Here is a 15,000-nt window from a genome sequence, read left to right on the forward strand (position 1 = left end):
TTTATGTGCCTGACAGTGTTCTTAGATATATTTGGTATATGATGAAAGAATGAACAGATGATTTTGACTTAAATGAACTTTTACAGCCTAACATCACTAGTGCATTTCAGAAGTTTTATTATCACATAAGCAGAAAGGCATGGTATATAAAATTAATAGTGGGTTCTTTGATATGACAGGGGCGCATTCGAAATGAATGTTTCTGTTTGTAGTACAATTTAACCATGATACTTGATATTTGCGTTTTAAACTTTAGTTCAGACAATTTCATAAGATTAGCAGTAGGTTCTCTACAGTGCAATGTAGATTACAATATATTGCGAAAAAAGTCATAGTGAGAGGCATGTGAAGCTTAGTGCAAGTACATTATGGGGGTTCCTTGACTAGAGCAGATAATCAATTTGATTAAAATATGTGATTTTTACAGATTTCGATGACAAAGGTATGAAAGTGTGGAACAGTTGTTGATCCTCATTCAATCCCGGACAACGTCGAGTCTCCCTGCTAGTATTATATATACAGGGTGAACCAAAAGTAGAAAATGTTTGTCGAAGCGTAAGAGACAAAATTTAAAGATGTGCAAATCAAGAAGGAAAACAGTTTCGAGCACTTGCGTTGATAAATAATATTTAATTTTCATTAATATAATGATGTAACGGGATCCCAGGCAGTGCCAGGTATCCTATACAGCTAGATGAAGATGGGAGAGGATGAGGTACGGTTAGGGGGGGGAGCCATGCTGACACTTGGTCAAGGAAAAACAGATGTTTATGATATTTCTGTCCACCAGAGAAGAAATAGTATCTTTTTCAATGAAAAGAAAATATAAAGTCTGATAATAGGATTCGTGGAACAAGAGATTATTTTTCTAGTTGAATTGGTAAAAAAATGAATTTTAACTACTAATTGAGTGAGACAGGTACAATGACTTGGGTTCAAAAGGTTTGCTTTGGTGTCTGGGAGATGTTGTCATTTGGGTCCACCTGTTGTATTTAACTACCAGACCACCAAGCCAGTGATAAGTTAGTTGGGCAGATAAATAAATAAATTGAACCTAGGGAGAGATATGGTCACGAAAGAGGAAGAAGACGTTCACAAGAAAAGAGGAAATGAAAAGAATATAAAATAAGGGGATAGAGAAAGGAGTTTACGAGAGAAGAAAAAGAATAAGATAATGGGAAAGAGAAAGAATAACTCCAAAAAGGTAGAGGGAGGAATTTCTGATTTGATAAAAACTATTGTTTTTTTTAGAGTTAGGGTTTTTTTTACTGGCTGGCATCGAGGCGTCCACATCGCTCTCACCTCGCTTGAGGGGAGGGGGGCGAAACCCTCATAAGAGCTAAGTTGAAAGGCTCTTGTTCTTAGCTGGGAAATTAATTAGAGGAACTTAAGTTATAAAACCTACATCATGAAGCTCGGATCAAGGAACTCGACTTTTAAACAAGTGTAGAATGATTTCTGAATAATTATTTTGTTGGTTTTTACAAAAATGAACCAGAGTTTTTCTTTCTTTCTCGATTGCTGGCCTGAATGAAGATGCAGTTTATTTCAGGTATGCTCTGACGCCAGATGATGAAAGAGATAGACTGGATCCAGCACGAAGCCAGAGTGACGACCGAAATCGACAATGTTGCCACATAGACTTAGGGTCATGCACATTTTGCGTGCCCTGAGCAGCAGAAAGATATTTTCCAGTGGCCAGTGAGAGTCTGGTCACCTTTGAGGGGTTCACTACTAGACAAGTAAGAATGTAGCCCTGCTGGGTTGCATCTATGGTCCTGTGAGCTGTGAGCGATGAACACGGCCAAGAGTACATCACAAGTATGCTCCCGTGAACCAGGATAGCGACGGATGCGGCCCGGCCCTCTGACAAGAGAGGGTGTTAGGGTTATAATTATATCATTACATATAGTTGTTATCATTACATATAGTTGTTCATGTACGTGATTTCTAAATAAATGTTTTTTTTTACTGTAGACTTACTTTTGGATCACCCTATGCATATATGCATATATATATATATATATATTTGGACAGAATTTTTCTTTGATGCATGATTCATTAAACGAAAATTCTTGCTTGTTTCCTTTTATCTGTCCATCTTCTCGAGTTAGTAGATTAGTGAACTGCTAGAGTGACACCAAGAATTTGCCATATCTGCAAGAGTTTTCATTAATTTACGAAGACATAAAAGTTGAAAAATATCTCCAATTTATTATTGTTGGCAACCGTCTATCTCGGGAGACGATGATGCAGCAGTGCAGCTACATAGTCTGGGCAAGGTAATATGGAAGGAGAGCTGTTGTTCGTGCAACAATCCCCTCTGTCCACAAAGCCAGAGGATCCAAGGGTAAGACAAAGTCGATACAGCTCGGCTCTAATTGTGCTGCAGGAGTTGCCAGTGATGACAATATAAAGTCAGGCTGCCTTAGGGAATCCGTCTCCGGATTTTCTGTTGGGGTTTACTCTCTTAGCCTTTCTCTCTTTTGAATAAGAGTTGCTTTCTTCTAAGTGAGCTACCATCTAATGTTAATGAGCCCCACCTGCCCAAAGTGACTGATTTTAAATGTACCAGTGAACCGCTTTTGCTCCTTCTCCCAGTTAGTATAAACTGTTTCACCGGGCTTAGTAGATAAGCCACACAAAAAAGCCAGGAGCTGGACTTAGTTGTCAGAGGCTATTTGAGAGGTATCCAATTTATAATTGCTCTGAAATTTCATATTAGAATCCTAAGATCGTCTAATATTCATTGAGCTTAAACAACGGAGTAGTGGTAGTAGTAGTATCGTAAGGGTTAGACCTCTATACCGCTATTTTTTAGCCAGGGAGAAATTTTCTTCAGATAGATGGGCTGTCGCATAGCCTCCTACCAGTCAGGTGGCTGGACAGTGTAGGATCAGGTGGCATGTGTCTTGAGGGGCTTTTTTTTTTCTTTTTTTTTTACAAATAATCACCACTTATCAAAGCCCAGAGGCCATTCAAGGATAAGGGTTAAAGAGTGTACAGTGGTCAAAAGGACAATATAGTAATCGTTAGAAATGTAAATTTGGTAAAGTTGATTACTTAAGGCGAACGGCTCATAAAGTACTTGTTTATGTTGGACTTGAAAACGGCTATATTGTAGTCAGCAGTCCTGCAGTGTTTTGTTCTGATCCGGTTTGTAGCTTCCCATTGCTTTCTGCTATTTGTAGCAAAACCTGGGAGGCGCACAGTTGGTCTTCAATGATGTCCCCCTCCTTTGAGAATATTGTTTCTCCATTCCTTCTTCCATGCCTCAACTGGGTCAACCAACAACAGACTTTGACTACAGGACCAATCAATATGCATATTAATTCATTTCTTATATCTAAAATTTATTTCCCATTTGCTTTTCAAAAAGATGGTTCCAAAGAATAAAATTTGCATGAAAGAAAAAAAAAAAATAAAAATAGAAATAAAAGTTGTGTTCAGCGATTAGAAGATTTCAAAGAACATTTTCATTGTGACACAATTAACTCGAAAGAATGCCAGACTAAGTGGAATTCTTAGCGCCTATTGTCTCTCTCTATAGACAATTTGTTATGCGAGATAAGAGGCCCCGGGGTTGGGGTGGGGGTCGCCGGTATCTATTTGTGGATCAATTACACCTCCAAACCTCTTGCAAAGGTTTGCCCTTCTGTGTAATTCCACGAATAGAAACCGGAATAAGATCAGCAATATTGTGGAATCTTTTTGGTATTAAAAAGAAAGAGAATGAAGCTAAACGCTTCAGGAAGAGAGAGAGAGAGAGAGAGAGAGAGATAGGGAAAGAGTGTGCTAAAGAGAGATAGAGTGTTAAAGAGAAATGGGAAGAGAAAAAGAGAGAAAGGGAAAGACAGAACAAGAGAGAGAGAAAGACAGAACAAGAGAGAAAGGGAAAGACAGAACAAGAGAGAAAGGGAAAGACAGAACAAGAGAGAAAGGGAAAGACAGAACAAGAGAGAAAGGGAAAGACAGAACAAGAGAGAAAGGGAAAGACAGAACAAGAGAGAAAGGGAAAGACAGAACAAGAGAGAAAGGGAAAGACAGAACAAGAGAGAAAGGGAAAGACAGAACAAGAGAGAAAGAGAAAGACAAAACAGGAGAGAAAGAGAAAGAACAAAAGAGAAAGAACAAAAGAGAAAGAGAAAGACAGAACAAGAGAGAAAGAGAAAGAACAAAAGAGAAAGAGAAAGACAGAACAAGAGAGAAAGACAGAAAGGGAGAGAGGAAAGGCGAAAACAAAGGGAGAGAGGAAAGGCGAAAACAAAGGGAGAGAGGAAAGGCGAAAACAAAGGGAGAGAGGAAAGGCGAAAACAAAGGGAGAGAGGAAAGGCGAAAACAAAGGGAGAGAGGAAAGGCGAAAACAAAGGGAGAGAGGAAAGGCGAAAACAAAGGGAGAGAGGAAAGGCGAAAACAAAGGGAGAGAGGAAAGGCGAAAACAAAGGGAGAGAGGAAAGGCGAAAACAAAGGGAGAGAGGAAAGGCGAAAACAAAGGGAGAGAGGAAAGGGGAGGAGATAGACAGGAAGATAGAAAGGGAGAGAAAAAGAGGAAGAGAGAAAAGAGGAAAAGTGGAAAGGGGAAGCGATCGAGAGAGAGGGAGGAAAGGGCAGAATTGAAACATATGAAATGAAGGGCACAAGTGCCTCGTTTTGGGGAGTTGAATTCCCCACATTAAAATAACTGCCCTTGTGGGGAGGCAAATAAATGTGGAAACAGAAATCGGATCAGGAATATTGTGCTATAATAATTATTAAATACCTACAGACACTAGTGTTTCATCCTTTCGGGAATCATCAGTGCAGGGTGTCACGATTAACACCAGTCAATAGATCCAAACCGGGCGATAGAAGCCATGTCTGGCCTCATTAGCAAGGACCCAATCCATTCCGCTAACCGCGAGAAACATTGTTGAAATTTAAATATTTATTCTTTTAAATGTTTTTTAACGTCTGTCAGAGTGATCTAATCATTATATAACGATCTGCGCATAAGAGCTAAACTGACCGAATTTTATATAATAATTCAAAATTTAATTGTTTTAAAGCCAAATGAGTACAGAATTTCCTTCAATAAATAAATGCATTTATTTATTGAAATTAAATTCGATATTTCGATCCATAACAGAATCTTCGCCAGAAAAATACAATTTGTTTTTCTTTCTTTTACATACTATGATGATGGTAATACTTGGCACGTCTTCAGATATTGGTGAAGCATTAGGTTTAAAAGTCCAAAACCGTGTTAGGAGCTAGTCGGACGCATAAGAATCGTGTGTGTGTGTGGTGTGTGTTAATAGGTTATGTATGTATCATTTGAAGGTTCTTGATAAATTTCAGAAACGTATCTGTAATTTAATTGGACCCACACTTTCTTCTTCACTGCAACCTCTCTCTCACAGACGTGATGTTGTTAGTCTCAGTCTTTTATCAAATATCATTAGGACATGTGTCCCTCAAAATTTTATGATCTATTCTCTGCTTCTTTTGTTCCAGCTCGTTTGACTCATTGGTCTACTGGTCTCCATTAATTCGCTTTTAATACCTCATTGTAATACAGCTTCCTATTCCAGCAGCTCCTTTCCAAGGACTGCAAGGCTGTGGAACTCTCTTCCTGCTCACTGTTTTCCTTCTACATACAGCCGTAGTCTTTTCAAGACTAAAAGGCCAATAGACATCTCTCATCCTTGCAATAACCAACTTTTGTTCTTGTAGCTTCTTACATCAAGTGGCTTCATGCCTTTCCCAGAGCGATTTCCATAAAAAAATTCATAGCTGACGAAACAAGAACATGCTACCCCCCCACACCACCACCACCACCTGTGGATTAAATATAGGGTTCCACTCAAAATTTTATTCAAATTTTCAAGTCGACTGAAAGATTTCCTAGGTTTGACAAGATGCACCTGAAGAAGGTTGGAGGTTACATCGACCGAAACGTTGTGTGAATAACCATTAAGATCAGAACAATAGTCCAAATAATGCAAACCTATTCCTTTAGTGACAACAGCAGATTAGTTCAAAATTATTCTTGCCACATCTGGGTTGGATAAGCTACTAGAAGCAGCTTATCCTGCCTTGACAGAGTTCAAAATAGCTTAGTAGATGTCCTTTTCTCTTTCCTGCAACCTCTTTCCCACAGAAGAGACATTGTGAGCATATCTCTGCTTTTACTGTTATTTTCATGGCAAATGCTCATCTGAGCTCCGATCTATGCTTCCCCCCTTACCAAACTTTCACAAAAAAACACTCGTCTAGCCAAAACCACTATCAATAATTTCCCACACTCTTTATCTGTGCCTGAACCTAAATTTAGATTCCATGAACAAAGCTTCTTCTGCACGCCTGTGGAACCGTCTTCTGCTTGCCTGCTTTTCAGCTAGCTACAATATGGTTGTCTTCAAGTCCAACGTAAACAAGTTCTTGATGAACCGCCCCCCCCAAGTAACCCAATTTACAAAATTCCACTACTGATGTTTACTACGCTATAATCACATTGACGAATGTATACTCATTAACCCTTATCTTCGAGTGGCCTCCAGGCCTTGATAAGTGGGGATTCCTGTGTAAAAAAAAGATATACAAAGAATTTCACATGCAATCAATTAGCATTGTCTCTTCGAAATAAAGGTATATTTATCAATAAACAAGGATGAAAAAGAAAAAACGGATTTAATTCAACCTTTGATCAAACATTTTACCCCAGATTTTTAATTCTCAGATTGTCAGTCTAGAATTTTTTTTTTCTTTTAATCTAAATTTAATAAAAATTTCAAATCACTTGCACTCATTAACCCTTATCCTTGAGGTTAATGAGTGCAAGGAGGTTGGTGTGACAACAGCTCGGTGATAGTTTTCAGTGGGAATTGGCCAGAAATTGGACTATTTAAGGGGACAGGATAGCAAGAACTTGTGTACATTTGGATATGAGGACGACCATGTAGTAGTCAGCTGGAAAGCAGGTCAGTGGGACAGAGTTCCACAGGCGGGTAGTTCTAGGTAAAAAGCTTTGTTGTTGGATTTATGTTTAGATTTGGGTACTGATAAAGAGTAAGAGAATTTGTTTCTTTGCGGCCTTTGTCCTTTTTTTATAATTCTACTGTTCATTTATTACTAGGGCTATGACAACAGCATATTTTTTTCATGGTTTTGATTCTCGAGTATATATCCGACACAGACACAATCAACTGAGAACCACATCACTCTATATAAAAACATATACGATATCAATGGATATTAGTGATAGAACGATTCCAATATTATTCCCGATTCTGATACAATTACCGATTCCGATTGTTTATAAATCTCTAATTATTTAACTATAACATTGTTATTTTCCCCGATGTTCGTAAAAATATGGCAAACAATGAAAACGTTTCAAATGGAATTCGATTTTAAATTTTTATTAAAACTAGGTAAAACACTTGTCTAGCTGAAACCGCTATCAATAGTTTCCCCTACTCTTTATCTGTGCCTAAACCTAAACGTAGATTCCATGAACAAAGTTTCTTTCTTAGAATTGCACGCCTGTGGAACCGTCTTCCGTTTGCCTGCTTTCCAGCTAGCTACAATATGGTCGTCTTCAAGTCCAACATAAACAAGTTCTTGATGAGCCGTTCCACTTAAGCAAACAAATTTACCGAATTTCCATTACTATATTGTCCAACTGACTACTGTACACTCTTTAACGCTTATCCTCGAGTGGCTTCTGGGCCTTGATAAGTGGTGATGCCTATGTAAACAGAAAAAAAAAAATCCAAACTTCTAGACTGACAATGCAACAATTAAACTTTTTTCAGTCACCCCTCATCAAGGCCTTGATGAAGAGTGACTTGTCTGCAAAAAACAAAAAAAAAGAAAAAAAAAAAAAAAGGATGAGAAAAAAATTTAACATTTCATGTACATTACAAATAAGACAAGCAACAAGGCCATATGAAAACCTACAACAACATCCAAAAGTGCACGAGACTCATGCTGAGTACCTTTTTTTTTTTTTTACCTCCTTGAGTTTAGGCACAAGGTCAGATGAGGGCTTGAAGAAAGTGTTGGTGCAACTTTACTATAGTGCGTCGCAAAAAAAAAAAAAAAAAAAAAAAAATACATTTCAGAGAAAAACGTTATTACGTAGTTACGTGTCAATTTTTGGTACTTGTTCACATTGATCTTTTAAACCAATACATTTCGGGTGGAAACAATATTATGGACTTGCACCTCACATTGAAATTAATATAAATATCAAAAATTACGAAAAATGGTTCAGTGAAAAAATAAATATAAGCAAAAGCAGAATTTTTCAAAGTTGCTGTTTTTCACTGTAAAGTAATCCTTTAGACGATTGATGTTAAAATGTTTGTGCTAAATGTTAAGGTATGACTCCCAGAATTTGCACGATCTTATTTATAACTACGCGTTAGGACACTCAACCAATGAGAAGCCTCCGACCTCATTACAAAACTATCGAATTTTGGATTCCAGTCAATTCGCTATCAGTTTCTGTCTTGACAAGTCTGAACCACTGCTGATTCGGGCTCCATTAATTCTTCACCAACTGGATTTACTAGCGCCATCTTTGTTCTACAGAATGGCTCAACACTTAAAACCAAAGGGAGATAACTGCTTTCACGTCAGCCATCTTGCTTACTCTCGATAATCCTACACACTTTTATTCCGAAAATTAGCTCCAATATGTCTTCTACTGGACGATGTTTCATAAATTTTGGAATCAGTCCCCATTCACATATATATTTTGGTCAAGGGACACACGTTTTAGCAGTTCTTGCAAGGAGGTGTCCTACATACGTCGCCTGGTATTCTCAAATAGTCACCCATCTGGTACTGACCAGGCTCAACATTGCTTAACTTTGGTGGTCTAAAGAGAACTGGTAATGATGAATAAATGGGTATAGTTTACTTACTTGTGGAAACGTAAACAAAAACAGTAATGAGTCTTCCGAGCTTCTCACATGGAATTCCTGTTTTCTAGTTCCAAGACATTGTGTTTATTCCGAGTGAATCTACCAAAAACAATACAGAAAGATATATTTTATGTAAAGAACATATTAAGGTAGCAAACCTTCCCTTATACATTATTTCATTATTAACATCAATCATAAATATGCATGGATAGATATCAATATGTTCATTGAGTACTTGTTAGAAAATGTAGAAAAGTCTTTAGAGTGAATGTACCCATCATAGAATGAAAATGGTATATTCCAAAAATCACGTAATTTGATAAAGTACTTTTTTTTAATTTTTTTATCTAAGAAAATAAAATTTTATGACTTGCTTTATACTAGAGAAACCAGTCGCCATATTTGATTGAAATAAAAATTCATTGCTGGTTACCTCCCCTTTAATTGCCTCTCGAGAAGCAAGGGCACATCAATGGTTGCTAAAAATACTTAATCGCTAAAAATCGTAAAATTTGATTTTCTTAAATAAGAAAAACAAACTACTTTATTAATTTTTGTGATTTTTGGAATATAAAATTCTCATGCTGTGACAAGTAGGTATACCATAAAGGTTTTTGTTTATTTTTGTTTTCTTGAAGTCAGGTCTAAACAAGTGAAGCATGCATGGTCCTCCGTGAGTGCACAGTGAATGAGGCATAAAAAAAATGACTAAGTTCAGCATTTGCTCCCACTCCTACATTTAGTCCCAAAAATCCCCAGGGGACGTCAAACCCTGGTGAAAATGAACAAACAGTGCAGTTTTAGGCCTTAACATATGCAAATTTGAGTTCTTCACCATGTAAAAAAAGAAACGACTAAGTCCATCATTTGCCCCAAACTCATTTAGCCCCAAAAGTCTTCAAGGCCTTAACATTTTTAAATTTGAGTTCAGCACCATGCAAAACTGCTAAATAGATATACACAGAAAATTTTAGACGAATATGGTAAAATAGTCCCAAAAATGAAGTGTTTTAAAAGAGCCCTTGGGGCTCACCCAAAGGTTATCGCGAAGTGTAAAGAAAGAAAAAATTATATAGAAATCAGTTAGTTACAACTTTTCAGAAAGTTTTATAAAAATCCAAGGCATCATTTTTTTAATAAGCACAAAAGTGTCAATTTTAGCCATTTTAACCCGAAAGGCATCGCTAGTAGGGCAACCGGAGGTTTACCGGAAAATCTGTTCTGTTACTTTTTTACTCATATCATGTTTAATGTTTGTGCAAAATTTCAAAAAATTCCAAGGCGTAATTACTGAGAAAAGTGTGGACAGACGAACAGACAAGGGTGAATTAACAGGTCCACCCTCCTTTTGTTGAGGGACTAATAAACACCGTTCATTGATGTATGTTAGGGACAACCATTGTAGTCTGTTGTAATATGTCAATGCATGCATGAATGAATAACACGCATCCTTTTTGTATTGTTTCCTTCGGAAGCTTACTTCCATCATCTTTAGGGATGATGGAGAAAAGATTTACAAACTACACCTGCCTTATGTCCTCGTTTCCGAGAAGTTATACATAATTATAACTGATGCAAGCAACACACTTGAAGAGACTACACCATAGGGGTAATCAACAGCAATAATTTGTTTAAAAATTTAAAAAAAAAAACAAAAACAAACAAAACAAAGTTAAAACACAAAGATGACTATAATTAAGTGCCCCATTGACAAATGTAAATCGCAGATCCTCTTACAGCCAGCAAGATAGATATCAATATGTTCATCGGGTACTTATCTGGACTTGTATTTATAATGAAAATTTTAGAAAAGGCAGAAAAGTCTTTATGGTGAACGTACAAAAATTTAAGAAAAAACAAATTTTATGAATTGCTCAACGCTAGAGAAACCAGTCGCCATATATGATTTGAAATTCTTCACTGGTTACCTTCCCCTTCTCTCTGGATCAAGGGCACATCAACGGCTGCGAAAAATACTTAATTGCTAAAAATTGTAAAATTTGATTTTCTTAAATTTAAGAAAAAAAAAAAAAAATGCTTTATTAATTTTTGTGATTTTTTGGAATATAACATCTTCATTCCATGACGCCATAAAGGTTTTTGTTTATGTTTGTTTTCTATATATATATATATATATAAAATGCAAAATATGTGTGACCATTTTGTGTATGTCACGCAAAGGCTCCTTTCGCACACGCTCCCGGGGGGGGGGGTTACGATCGCTTAGAACTGTTTATATAGTCCCTAGATAATAATATCTAGGATTTGGGAATGCGGGTCGCCTCTACATTTATTTACATCGACTTTTATGAGATTCGCGCTATTTCGCTCTGTCCCCTGTTTGTCCTGTTTTTTAGTATAAATAAAGTGAAACTAAATTCAAACTGGGTCGTGTTCTCGGCATCGCACCGGGAAACGTCCAGAAGCAATCAATGTGGGGACAAATTCCTCTTATATCAGACAATTGCTATTCAATCTGGACAATGGGGAGCTGGTTTCCCCCTCCAACATCTGTTGAGGAAAAAAAAAACAGTCAAATTTGGGTTTGCAAAAGTTAACTGCGTGACTTCTATTTAACCTCATTAATTAGGGCAAATAGAAGCAGCAGGGTTAACTTTTATTGCGGCAACCTGTTTTTAATACTTAAATAAATTCAAACGTGTTTCCGTTGTATGTTGCGGTGGCACAGTGGTTAACCTCACGTTTTTTTTTTCACACTTTAATTTCCAATTTTGCCTCAAGGGTTCGGGTTCGATCCTCACACTCATCTACCAAAAAAGATTTTTTATTTTACCCCCCCCCTCTCCCAGGAGTTTTGATTTACCCAAAAGCACACACACCTCAAAACACGCAGGCATCGCCGGGTACCCCCCGCTAGTCTTAAATAAATGCAAGTCTAAATAACCATTGTTAATTGATGTATGTTAGGGACAACCATTGTAATTATTTTGTAATTTGTCAATGCATGCACGAATGAATGAGTAACGGGTATTTGTATTGTATTTTTATTAAAAACTACACCTGCCTTATGTCCTTGTTTTTGAGAAGTTCTCATACATAACCATGACTGATGCAAGCAACACACTTGAAGAGACTACACCATAGAGGTAATCAACCGCAATAATTTGTTTAAAAATTAAAAAAAAAACAAAGTTAAAACACAAAGATGACTATAAGTGCCGCACTGACAAATGTCAATGGCAATCAGACGACCTTCTAGATACTCTTTCAACCATATTATGTCAGCATATATATGTATGTCTCGCAAAAACTTTCAACAGAGGTCACAGATCCTGACAAGATCGGTATCATTTTGAAGCTCGATATCTCAGATGACAAATATTGAAAAATTGGCCAAAAACATTCATTCTTTCACCCTAAACTCGGCCGTTTTGTACAAGGAGGGGGTCAACTTTTTCCGGCAACATTTTAGCAAGTCATCGTCACCATTGGATTGACTTTGGTTAATTTCAATGCTTTTGACTTCCAGTTGCATCATAGAGACAGCAGCTAAGATATCAGATTTTCTTTCACTTTCTTTTCTGTCTTCGCGGCATGGGTTCGAGCCTGCCTGCCTACTACCACTTTTTTTTTTCTTTTTTCACCTCCAAACCCCCGAGCAACACCAGGCACACACGCTAGTCTTATAATTGTAGGCCGTTTTCATTCCACATCGTCCAGTTGTACAGCCGGAAGATGCTGACAAAAAAGTTGGTTTTAACATGGGTCACAAACTGTACCAGTACATTATTAATATTATTGCTAGGGATATAATATAATACAATGCAGTTTAGGAGTCCACAATTATTGTAGTGGCTTGTCCAGAAACTGGCAACAGAACCCTACTATATGTGTAGCAGGTGTTTTGGGCAGGCACATCCATTAACTTTGCATTGAGGTGTAGTTGGACTATGATCCTTTCGAAATGATGGACTCTTGTTAACTTAAAGATATGCTGCGCACTGGAGGTGGTTGCAAATTTAATTCAACCATTCAATTAAAATCAGCAGGAAATAAGGTCCACAAAACTGTTGCTAGCCGTGACATCACTAATTATCCCTCTTACTACCAGGGGAAGAGCATTCAGCAGCCATGTTAGGTGTAGGGTTCTATATAAGGGGTTAGTACTGGCTCAGACCCGCTCATGACTCGCCCGTCTTCAGGGTAAATTTGCAACTTGAATTTCTTAAATCAATAAAAAATAAATAAATAAATAAATAAATAAATAAAAATAAACTAATGAATGGTTTCTGCAAATTTTAGTTAACATTATTATTATTATTATTATTTTTAATTAATTACAAATAAATATTTCCTGAAGTGTTCCTGTTATTTTATTTTTAACTAGCATAATTACTTTAGGTGTCGATGTAAAGAAGCACCACCATTTTTTTTCTAAATATTTTTTTTTATCTATCTATCTATCTACTACTATATGAAAGAAACTGTGTTTGTGTGTTCCCTATGGACTCAAAAACGACCGAGTCAATTTTTATGAAATTCCACATTAAGGTATCTCATGTGCCTGACAGTGTTCTTAGATAAATTTTATATTGGAATGCTTTTAATACGTATCAATAAGCGAAATAGTCCAATGAAAGAAGGAACAAGCAACATGATCAAAGTTAACACCTTTACACAGCCTAACATTACAAGTGCATTTGAGTAGTTTTATTAGCACACAAGCTGAAAGGCCCGACATATAAAAGTAACAGTTGATTCTTTGGTATAACAGGGGCGCGTTGGAAGTGAATGTTTCTGTTTAGAGCACAATTGAAGCATGATACTTGACTTTTGCATTTTAAACTTTAATTCAAGCCATTATATATGAAAAATAATTTCATAAAATAAACAGTAGGTTCTCTACAGTGCAATCTAAACTCTAATGTATTGTAGACTAAGTTACTGCTGGGAGGCATGTGAAGCTTCCTCCCGGTGCACTGCGATGGGTCCCCAACTAGAGCAGGTAATCAATTGATTTGATTGAAAAATGGTCGATTTTACTGATTTCAATAGCAATAAAAATACGGGAGTGTGGGACATTTATTGCTCATCATTCAATCCCGGGCAACGTTGGGTATCCCTGCTAGTCTGTTATGGAGACTGGATTCGTTTATTATCTTTAAAACTTTAGAGAAGCTCTAAAACATTTCAACTGTTGAATAAACTAGTTTCAAAATTCTTAGCAGATACCCATGCATTAACAGATTCCAAAGTTTTAGAAGTTATTTATATCCAGTAATTTTATTACAGATCAACATAACCATCACCAAAATTAGAGTTTTACAATAATTTGGTTCATAATGGTGGAATAAGCTATGTAAATTCATCTTTTATTGATAAAATATATGTAAATTCATCTTTTATTAATAAAATATATGTAAATTCATCTTTTATTAATAAAATATATGTAAATTCATCTTTTATTGATAAAATATATGTAAATTCATCTTTTATTAATAAAATATATGTAAATTCATCTTTTATTGATAAAATATATGTAAATTCATCTTTTATTGATAAAATATATGTAAATTCATCTTTTATTAATAAAATATATGTAAATTCATCTTTTATTAATAAAATATATGTAAATTCATCTTTTATTGATAAAATATATGTAAATTCATCTTTTATTGATAAAATATATGTAAATTCATCTTTTATTGATAAAATATATGTAAATTCATCTTTTATTAATAAAATATATATGTATTTATTTTAATTCATTTTATACTTGTATTATGTCCTTTCATCAACATAGTCTGATGGAATTTCCGTGTTGTGTAATATTTCGGAAAAATTTACCTTCGTCAGATGTGTTTGACATTAGCTCATACATGCATACTGTAATGAGTGAATCTAACTCCCATAATTTAATGACCAAACAATATTGTAATGAGCAAATAAAGAACATTTATTGAAGGCCCGATGACTGAAAGAAACTATTAGAGAAACTAAAAGTTCCGTTTGATCGAGGATTGTAATCTGTCACTGCTTGATGACTTAAAAGAAAGTGTTAGATAGAGAAACTAAAAGTTCCGTTTGCATCTGATATTGGACTTGTGATGTGTCTTCTGACAGAATA

General features: G+C 36.1%; 1 protein-coding gene across 2 annotated transcripts in view; it reads right to left on the minus strand.

Moving 5' to 3' along the window:
* Positions 1-15,000, minus strand: part of LOC145247938 (FERRY endosomal RAB5 effector complex subunit 3-like) — an 807,792-nt gene that overhangs the window by 659,402 nt on the left and 133,390 nt on the right. For both annotated transcript variants that reach the window (XM_080109577.1, XM_080109576.1), the window contains exon 2: positions 8,913-9,011. The gene's annotated coding sequence lies outside the window, so the exon portion shown is untranslated. The remainder of the gene's footprint in view (positions 1-8,912; positions 9,012-15,000) is intronic.

This window comes from Euprymna scolopes, chromosome 26 (assembly GCF_053919585.1).
Source record: "Euprymna scolopes isolate OS-2025 chromosome 26, ASM5391958v1, whole genome shotgun sequence".
Lineage (NCBI taxonomy): Eukaryota > Metazoa > Mollusca > Cephalopoda > Sepiida > Sepiolidae > Euprymna > Euprymna scolopes.